Below are 7,495 nucleotides of genomic sequence, written 5' to 3'. Positions count from 1 at the left end.
AAGGACTTCATTCTTCTTGGATCAACTATCAACACTTGTGGAAGCAGCAGTCAAGAAATCAAAGGATGTATTGTATTAGGCAAATATGCTTCACAAGACCTTTTTAAAGTATTGAAGAGCAAAGATGTCAACTTGAGGACTAAGGTGCACCTGACTCGCCATGGCATTTTCAGTAAACTCATATGCATGTGAAAGCTGGACAGTGAATAAGGATGACCATAGAAGAATTTATGCTTTTGAGTTGTGGTGCTGGAGGAGAATATTGGCTGCCAAAAGAACTAGTAGATCCATTTTAGAAAAAGTGCAGCCAGAGTGCTCCTTGGAGGCCAGAATGGCCAAACTTCATCTCTCATACTTCAGACATATTGTCAGGAGGGCCAGTCACTAGAGAAGGATATCATGTTTGGTAAGGTGGAGGGTCAGAGAAAAATAGGAAGACCCTCAACAAGATGGATTGGCCAAGTGGCAGTCTAGATGGTCTCAAGCATGGCCACAATAGTGAGGTTGGTCCAGGATTGGGCAGTTTCGTTCTGCTGTTCATAAGGTTGCTATGGGTCGGTACTAACTCAATGGCACTTAACAACAATAATGTGGTTCAAAGTTTTGGAGCTCTGCCCTGAACCTGCTTCACCTGGTATTCTGTGGTATTGCTGATGATGAACTTCCCTGCACCTCTACCCTATTGGCCATTAAGCCCTGCCTCCTGTTGAACCACATGCCTACTTTTATGCTAATTATGTTAGATTATAAAAGTTTGATTTAGACCCAAGACTATCTGTACCTCATTGTCATACGGTCAATTATGTATGACACTCATGGCAACAAAGATGAGAGCAGAGATCATAACACTATTTTTGTAATATGATAGGAGTAAAGAGAAGGATATAGAAGTTGGAAAAATTGCTAATACTACTATTCTTACTTCTATTAAGGAACTCTGGTAGCATATTGGATTATGAGCTGGGCAGCTAACTGCAAGTTCAGTAGTTAGAATCTACCAGCTTTTAGATTTTCTACAAGAGAAAGATGAGACTTTCTGCTCCCATAAATATTTATGCCCTCGGAAACCCTATTCAAGGTCTTTATTATTATTAAGTGACTTCATGGCACACAACCTCCATGACCACTTCTACTACTAAGCCAATAATGTGGCTCATTCTTTTTTAGTTTTTCTAGTTATAAATTTCATGCATGATAGACATATTTGAAAATGCGAAACTTTTTTTTTTAGATCAGTAAGAATCTGAGGCTTAAATTAATTTTAATTTACATCTTTGATCATATCGTATTTCTGTAGCAATCCTACAGTTGCCTGGCAGATTAGGTCTTGGGATGGTCACTATAGCAAGTAGAAGTTTGGGGACTCTTCTCAAGAGAAGAAAGCCAATTTCTTCCTGTCTTCCTGTCCTCCTAAATCAGGATTTTGTCTGTGTCAAAGTCCTTCACTAATGCTCTGTTTATGTGAGTGATATCATAACAGAGATTCATCATGGCAGCCATCAGATTTTCCCAGACAACTCCATAGAACCTGAAATATTTTGTAGGGAAATTGATTTTCTAATTTAAACTTCATGGTTGACTCGTTGAGCTGTTTATAAACAAATAGCATGAATAATTTAGTTGAAGATTTACTGGGAGTTACAGATATCATTCTTTTTTATTCCTTTAAAGTCATCTAACTGTGCTGTTATAGAGGAAAGCAGTACATTAAAATTCAGGAATGACACTGTTAGTGAGTGCTTGGTGCAGATTTTGTGCAGAAGTTTGCTAAATTAAGTAGAAGTTAATATCAGGCCTAGGTCAATTGAAAATGAAATGAAGTTAGCATTAACTAGTTCATTCTCTGAGCTGGATATTGTCCTATACTTTGGCTATTATTTCATAAGTCATGATACCTCATTTTATATAGGGGAAGAAATGGGGCTCAGATAAACTTAAGTACAGGCAATCTCCAGGTAACAAATATCAGATTTATGGAAAACACCTATTTGCCCTTTGTTAAGTTAAGTGCATTTGAGTCAGTTCTAACTTATAACTATATTGTAAAGGGTTTCCGAAGTGTGATTGGTGAGTTTGAACCTCGAACTTTGTGTTCAAACTGACCTTGCAGTCCATTGCACTATCCTGATATTGTATACATTTGTCCTCACTTTAAAATTATTGAACCAATCCCACCAAAATCACTGCCTGTCCAAGTTGATTTCAACTTATAAGAAACTGATAGAAGAGAGTAGAACTTCCCCATATGGTTTCCAAACCTGTAAATCTTTTTTTTTTTTTTAAACTTTTATTGTTAATTGGTTGAAGGTTAACAGAGCAGATCAGTTTTTCACTCAACAATTCCTACATATTTAGTTTCATGTCATTGATTGCATTCCTCACAATGGAACATCTCTTATTCCTCTTCCTCCCTGTGCTTCTTGTTTTTATGACTCCTTCTTTCCTAACTCTTACTACATTGAACTTCATCTTTGGCCAAAGCTACCCTTTTGATCTCCAATGGTTGATTATTCTAAGTAGTGTGTTCCACCTCTTCCCTAGTGTTATTATTCACCTTATAGACTTGTCTGTTGTTTGGTAAAAATTGGGCTACAGAGATGAGTTCAGTTCCAGGCCTGAAGGGTGACTAAAGGTCATAATTTTGAGCTTTGTTCTACATTTTTCTCCCATTTTGTACAGGACTTTCTAATGCGATTCCTTTCAGAGCAGTTGTTAGTAGTAGCCGGCACCATCTAGTCCTTTTGGTCTCAGGATCATGGTAGTGGAGGTTTGCATGGTCCATTAGACTAAGTGTTACTATGTGTCTTATAGTTCTTTCACTGGTTTTTGCTCCTGATAGGGTGAGAGCAGCAGTTGTACCTTGGATGGTTGCTTGAGAGCTTATAAGACCTTAGTCTACACATCAAAGTAGGATTTAGAGCATTGTCTTTGTGGTCTATGTTATGTCAGTTAACTTTGGTGTCTTCTGAGACTATAGTCCTGAGTCTCCAGACTCATCTTTATGGAAGCAGACAGTCATTTGCTTTCCTAAAAAGCAGCTGGTAGGTCCAAACCCCTGACCATCTGGTTAGCAGGAAAGCACTGGTTAGCAGTGGTTACCACTGTGCCATCAGGTCTCCTTTATAATTAGGATACCCATTGCCATCGAGTTCCTATTGACTTATAGAAGTCCTGAAATATAGAGCAGAACTGCCCTATACCATTTCCAAGTCTGTAAACATTTACAGAACTTACATCTTTCTCACATGAAGTAGTTGGTAAATTGGAACTACCAACCTTTTAGTTTGCAGCTAAGCACGGTAACTACTGCACCACTAAGTCTCTGGAGCCAACCTCTACTGCTGTTACTGTGTGCTATAGAGTTAGTTTGGACTCATAGTGACCCTGTATAGGATTTCCAAAGCTATATATGCTTGCAGGATCAGAAAGCCTCAATTCTCTCATACAGAACAGCTGGTGGGTTCAATCTGCTGACCTTACAGTTAGCAGTCAACTGTGCCACGAGCGCTTCTTGAACCAATCCTTATTGGCAACAAATTCTTCACAGTCACCTTAATTTGCTGCATATGCAGCTTTGCAAATGCTTCAAGCATTTTCTTGCATTAAAGGAAGGCTAAATAAGAACTGTATGTACTTGTTGTGACTCACTTACCGATTCCTAAAGACACAGTAACAGATCTTGTTCATAACCCAAAGGTTTCCTGTTATTTGACCTAGATTAAAGGTAACAAAATTGAGATTCAATAGCTTCTCTCATGTCTATTTGTGTGTGTGTGTATATATTGTTGTTGTTGTTAAGTGCCATTTACTGGCAGTTTCTGGAGTTGTCTAAAGCAGGTGTTGCCTTGGTTAAACAGGATGCTTATAGGGGGCCAGGGCCTACTGGATCCATCCTGCCAGAGGCTTGAGGTCATATGCATATTGATGGTGTTAGTCCAAGGGGGGAAAAAAGATTGTACAGGAGTGTTTTTAAAAGGTTTATGTGTTTGACTGCCTTATGGATACTGGTTTCTCTTTCCTACAATTGTAAAATAGACATACATGTGTGATGGAAATGAATATTGGGAATTGTGATTACACAGAGTTTGTAAGCTTGCATTTACTCTATACTTGATTGGATTTCCAAAAAAGGGGAGTTAGAATTTGCCCAGAAGAAATAGGTTCACATTTGTATTTCAAAAGACATACAGACCAATCCAGAATAGTTGGAAGAACAAAAGACTAATGATTGAAAGATTACCTAAAGTAAGAAAAGTGGAATGTTTGTTTTTTTAAGTTTCAAGCAAGCTATTTGGCTTGGAGACATGAAGCCAAGAAAAAGATGCCCGTTGGAGAAACCTCCCTTCTAGGACTAAAAGTTAAAGGTAGCCAGTAAGTAGCAACTAGTATGCTCGCTGGTGACCACCTGGGTCTACTTATGAAGGGAAATGGGGAAAATGTAACAATGGAGACACAGGATGAGCATGGACATGTTCTGTTGGCTGATCTGAAGTTTAAGGAGTTGTGTGAACTCCTAAGCCCATGGGCACTGACCTAGCCCCTGAGGGCTAGGGCTGAGAGTGAAGGTGCCAGCTGGTATAAAGTGCCAGGAGGTGTGTGTGAACTCCCAAACTTACAGGTAGTACACATTTTACATAGCTTGGATGACTAGGGATGAGCTGACAAGATGAAGATAAATACAGTTGATACTGTGAGCAAGTGTAAATTGCAGCAATTTGATGGACTAGATTTTTGCTTGTGGATGCAGTTGCTCAAAATTCCAACTGGAATGGAAGATTCTTCAGGTCAAGAAAGATGTTTGTCTCCTCAGAGTACTGGGTTGATAGGGATGGATACTTTAGACATTGACTATCAAAAATCAGGGGGTTATAAAGGCATTAAGTGACTAGCTTATAAACTTTCATTGTTGTTGTTGTTGTTAAGTACCATGGAGCCATTTCTATCTCATAGTGACCCTGCACAGGGTTTGTGAGGATGGAAATCTTTACAGGAGCAGAATGCTTCATCTTTCTCCCACAGAACCACTGGTAGTTTCGAACTGGTGACCTTGAGGTTGGCAGCCCGACTTGTAACCACTACGCTACCAGAGCTCCTTATTTTAGAATGAGGGGAGTACGGTAGAATCTCCACTAAATAGTTGTCCTCTTTTTCAAATGAAAGGGGGTAGAGGATGATGCTGCTAGGATTTTTTTGATTTAATTATGAGTAATGGTTAGCAGGATTAATTGTGATTGTCAAAACTGTAATTGTAGAAGATGTGCAACTGAAATAGGGGAGTAGTTAAGCTTTCATTTAAGGAAGAGATGATGTGAGGAACATCAAGAAGGAAGAACATAAGTGGACATGAGATCCCTACCTAGAAAAGTGGTGACAGCAGAGATGGAGGCAGAGGTGGAGCCAAGGAGAGACAGAGCAGCTGTGGACTCTAGACACATGTACTGAATAAGGTTGTGTGCCTATGGGTAGGAGACTGGCTTGCAGAATGTGCCCTTTGGACATTAGAATGAATATATATTTTTTGTTTTGTATGTGTGCATCAAATATGTTTGCTTTGTACATTTGTGAAATATAAGATGTAAATGGAGATAATAAAATTAAGTTTTAGGCACAAGTATGACTTTACAATTTTCTTTATAGATTGTGCGTATGCTTTATAGGTGTCAAGTTGACATGGGGTATATTATGATTGTTAAGTTTCTGTCAACTAGACTTGGCAAGGATTCCCAGTGAGACTCTCCATATCTATGATTGTGAGGCACTTCTTGATATAAACTTTTCTTTATATATACATATAAACACCATTTGTCTGTCAGTTTGTCATACTGTGGCTTTTTGCATGATGCTGTGATTTTGGAAGCTATGCCACCAATATTTTAAATACCAGCAGTGGCAACCATGGTTGACAGGTTTCAATTGAGCTTCCAAACAAGACAGACTAGGAAGAAGGCGAGACGGACTACTTTTGAATATTTATGAGCTGAATAACTACTGAATAGCAGTGAAATACTGTCACATAGCACCAGAATGTTCAATATTGAAACATGATAGAGAGCAGCAGAATACTGTTAGCTATACAGTCAGGAGATGAGCCCCTCAGGTTGGAAGGCACTCAAATATGAGTGCGGAAGAGCTTCCTTCTCAAAGTAGAATTGACTGTGATGACTCAAATGGAGTAAAGCTATTGGGACCTTCATTTGCTGATGGGGCACAACTCAAAATGAGGAGAAACATCTATACACATCCCTTAATAATCAGAACATGGAATGTATGAAATATGAATATAGGAAAATTGAAAATTATAAAAAAATGAAATATGACACCTAAATATCTATATCCTAGGCATTAGTGAACTGAAATGGACTGACACTTGGCACTGGCCATTGCATTTGACAATCACGTGGTTTACTATGACAGAAATGACAAGTTGAGGAGGAATGGCATCACATTCTTCATCAAAAGGAACTATCAAGATCAGTTTTGAAGTACAACACTGTCTCTGATAGGATGATATCCATATACTTACAAGGGAAATCAGTTAATACCAGTATTATTCCAATTTGCACACCAACCACTAAAGGCAGTAATGATGAAATTGAAGAATACTTCCAACTACTTGAGTCTGACATTGATCAAACATGCAATCAAAATGTATTGATAATTACTGGTGAATGGAATGCAAAGGCTGGAAGGAAAGATAAAGGATCAGTAGTTAGAAAACATGGCTTTGGTGATAGAAATGTTGCTGGAGATTACATGATACAACTTTGCAACACCAATGGCTTATTCGTTGCAAATACATTTTTTAAAAACATTATAAAAAGCAACTATGCACAAAGACCTTACCAGATGGAATACACAGAAATAAAATTGACTACATCTGTTGAAAGAGAAGATGAAAAAGCTCCAAATCATCAGCCAAAACAAGACTAGACCTCTGTATACAAGGTAGATCTAGATGGGCAACTTAGGCATTGGCTACCTAAAATGAGGGGTGATAAAGGCACGAAGTAACTGCCTTACAAGTTTTCAAGATGGAGTTTAGTTTAAGAGTGTGCAGAGGAAGGTAGTCCCCACTGAATAGTTTTCATCTTGTCTAGACAGGTCTGGTGAAAAGGAGATGGTGATAAGATTCTTAAGATTCAATAATGAGAAATTGTTATCATGAGTAATTGTGATAGTCACAACTGTAAAAGTAGAAGTTTTATAAGAAAAAGGGGGGAGTAGTTAATCTTATAGTACAGAAACAGGGGACTCTAGGACCATCAAGGGAGAATAGCACAAGCAGAGTGTGGGACCCTATCCAGAGAAGCAGCAACACCAGTGATGGAGGCAGAGATGAGGACATGGACAGAGGGAGTAGCTGAGGACTCTGGACTCATGGAAAGAGAGGGTATGTGCTGAGGGCCAGGAGGCAGGCTTGCAGACTGTACCCTTTGGTTGTTTAAATGATTATATATTCCTAAGTGTTTCTGTGCACATCCTCCCTTACCCCCCC

This window comes from Chrysochloris asiatica, unplaced genomic scaffold (genome assembly GCF_000296735.1).
Source record: "Chrysochloris asiatica unplaced genomic scaffold, ChrAsi1.0 scaffold00075, whole genome shotgun sequence".
In the NCBI taxonomy this organism is placed as follows: domain Eukaryota; kingdom Metazoa; phylum Chordata; class Mammalia; order Afrosoricida; family Chrysochloridae; genus Chrysochloris; species Chrysochloris asiatica.
Note: the sequence above shows the minus strand (reverse complement) of the source record.